Raw genomic sequence first — 3730 nt, 5'->3', positions numbered from 1 at the left:
ATTATTATTATTATCTTTATTATTATTATTATCATTATCATTATCATTATCATTATCATTATTATTATTATCATCAATTAAAGCCCAATACTACCAAATAAACCCTAATATATCTATTAAAGTCCAATACGACCAAATAAAACCCAACTAACATCCATTAAAGCCAATAAAATCGTTGAAGTCCAACTAACATCCATTAAAACCTAATATAACCATTAAAGCCCAACAAACATCCATTAAAGTCCAATACAACCATTAAAGCCCAACTAACATCTATTGAAGTCTAATACGACCGTTAAAGGCCAACTAACATCCATTGAAGCCTAATATGACCGTTAAAGCCCAACTAACATCCATTGTTCTATTTGTCGTATATACGTATTATATATTTAAAAGAAAACATCTATTAAGGCCCAATATATCTATTAAAGCCCAATAGAACAGTTAAATCCCAACTAACATATATTGAAGTCTAATAGATCCATTAAAGCCCAATAAATCCTGAAAAAACTCAATAAGGACCATAAAAGCACAATAGAACCATTAAAGTGCAACTAACATCCATTAAAGCGTAATTTGTGTTTGTGAGAAGACATGTATTGCATATGAGATTGTGGTGTGTATTGGGATCACCTAAGACCCGTTAAACCCAAATCAAACTTTTTTAGTAGTATTTAAAGTCCAATAATAACAATGACATCAGATAATGTGTTTGTATATAGGTATGTATTGCGTACATATGTGTGTGTATGTGTGTTGGACGCGATAAGAGAATTATCCACTATACATTCCATGTGGAATATATGCAATATTGTACATATATATAAAACCAAAAGTACGAAAAACGAAAATATATATATATACATATATATATATATATATATACATATACATATATATACAATCCGCGGGAAATCCGCTGCCGGAAATCCACCGAACATCAATAATTTTTTATTTTAAACATCCTGAATAATTTATTATTTTATTTTACCGGCGGCCATCACCGTTCACTGAAAATCCGCCGGAAATTTGAAATATTAATTTTTTATTTTTAAATATTTTCCGACAGATTTCTGACGAACGTTAATTTGAAAAAATTAATCAAAAATCCATCAGAAATCCACGAGTAACTTATGTAATCAGAGTTAATTATTTCGTAAAAATTTAATTTGTCAAATCTGCCGGAAATCCGCCTAAAAGTGTCGGAAAATATTTACCATCGGATTTCTGGCGGTAGTCAACGAAAGTTGATTTTTTTGTTGTCAACTGGAAATACCCAGTTTTCTAGTAGTGACAAGGATTCAAATTTTCTACCTTTTGAAAAAAATTACCAATCATATGAATACGGTCTAACTCATATCTATATTTCAGATTTCAGAACTATCCTTATTTTTTACATATATTATTGACTCCTTATTACTTACTATTGAGTGGATGAATGTTAAGTACTATCCTATCTCCAAAACAAAAACATGATATCTAACTATAATCAACATGGACTTTTGATTGAAAAGATCGATGGTTTCGAAAAAATTTATTTTAACCCTAAACGGTCATGAAAAACATTAACATGAGGTGAGATGAAAACCGAATGTTATTCCTAATAATCAACATTGTGACCGCAAATAATGTCGATCTATATATTAAAGGTATATTATAGGACATTTTTACGATGAAAAAGATTGACGATGCTATGTAAAATTAATATGGTATATATTATTAATTTTGAAATATTGACTGATTTTGCGTCTAGGAATACTTGAAAGACGGTTTTATATATATGAATTATTAGTATCTCTTGAATTCACAGTTATTTTTAATGCTAAAAACAATATAATGAATATTTTATAGTATCAATACTCAAACCATACGACTTTCTTTCAATCTGCATTTTTGCAAATGGTTCTCTCTTTATTCTACTTTTCTACTACAATTTTGATACTCTATCTGATTGATTTTATCCCAAAAGTACATTTGAATCAAATTGGAGCTTATTGGCAAAAACGAACACTACAACAAAATTGGGTTTATAGGACACCCCCAATCTTTAAGCGTCCCAATAGACCGCTTTATAGGACTAAAATATAAAGCGTCCTATTTAAAGGTGTTGTAATAAGTTTATATGACGCTTTTCGGCGTCTTAACAAGTATTTTAGGACATTTTTAATACAAAGTGTCGCATTTGAAAATTTTTTTTTGAGCGGAAACCAGGCAAATTTTATAAACCATAAAAAACCAAGTACAGCAAACCAATTAACAGTTCATAAACTTTATAGAACACTTTTGAGAAAATGTCCTATAAACTTAATTTTTTATAGGACATTTGTTTTTATAGGACAGTTTTTCAAATATTATCCTATAAAGTTGCTAATGAGACACTTTATATTAAAAGTGTCCTAAAAAACTTATTACGACGTCAAAAAACGTCATATAAACTTATTACAACGCCTTTAAATAGGACACTTTATTTTTTTTGGTCCTATAAACTAAGTCTTATAAAGAGGTCTATTAGGCGCTTAGAAATTGGGAGTGTCCTAAAAACCCAATTTTGTTGTAGTGGAATCAACTTAGCTAGTCCTTTGTGAAGACATGGTCTCTTTGGATCCCATTGAATTTCATTCGTAGGAAGAGCCTTATCAAAACCGTATCGATTCTTTGAAAGTCGTCAAGTAATCCTCAAACAAGTATAATGTATTTTACAGCTCTTATGTTGTATAGATAATCACTTGATCGTTCGTACATACATCAATATATATTCACCATTTCGTATAAATAGAAAAGTAATTGCACTGAAAACATGAAAATAAGATTTATACGCGCGTATTCTTTCGACAAATGTAAAATCATAAACGTATGATTGCTCTAAAAGGCAATGCCCCTATCCTAAAAGCATTGGAAGGGAAACTATGTCCCTCTAAATGGTGACAAATGGTTCTCCACATTTACCAAAAACTTTGAAGGGCAATTGATTTTCTTCACATGTATGTATGGTACGTAGAATCATGAAACAGACAATCTATAAGTGAGGTTCATGAACACGTCTTCTTCGCAATGAATGGTTAGGCCTCCCATAGGATGGTGAAACCCAAACTCCTCTTCGGATTTGCGCAATAAATCTTGAAATAGAGGTTGTTCCAAGAAGGAGATCGGAACCACTATCCTTGTCTTCTGAATTTCTCCGACGTAGATGGCCAAATACCCTTTGGATACGTCTGAATGGTTTCGGTTGCAAAGTGATTGCAATTTGGTGAAATGTTTCGTGTTGGCGATCAAAGATGGAAGCCGAAGGATGCCCATTTCTTGAATATCTGGAAAGGAAATTAGACCGACTTCCCCACGAGTTCAAAAGGCTTGCTTTTTTATCTGAAGAATTACTTAAAAACTTGTGATTTGAAGATGGTATGGAGTCTGTATATATATAAGGAGGTTGCTTGGATACCAAGACAAGAAATTGGTTTGATTAATTTTGCATGTGGAATCTAACATGGGCTTCGCTCGTTTTTTAAAATCCTCAAGACCTTTTCTTAACAATGTATTAGTGCACACCAACTTCTTTTTTTAATTAGTTAAATTTAGGGGGCGTTTGGTCAAAAAGAGGAATGAAAATGGGTATGAAAATGACAGGGAATGAAAATGAGAATGAATTTTTATTCCCTACAGTTTAACTTGGAATGAAAATTTGGGCTTCCCACTACAACAAAATTGGGTTTATAGGACACTCCTAATTTCT

Source organism: Cynara cardunculus, assembly GCF_001531365.2.
Source record: "Cynara cardunculus var. scolymus isolate 2C chromosome LG 13, CcrdV1, whole genome shotgun sequence".
NCBI lineage: Eukaryota > Viridiplantae > Streptophyta > Magnoliopsida > Asterales > Asteraceae > Cynara > Cynara cardunculus.
The sequence above is the reverse complement of the archived record's forward strand: the minus strand, read 5'-3'. Positions refer to the sequence as shown.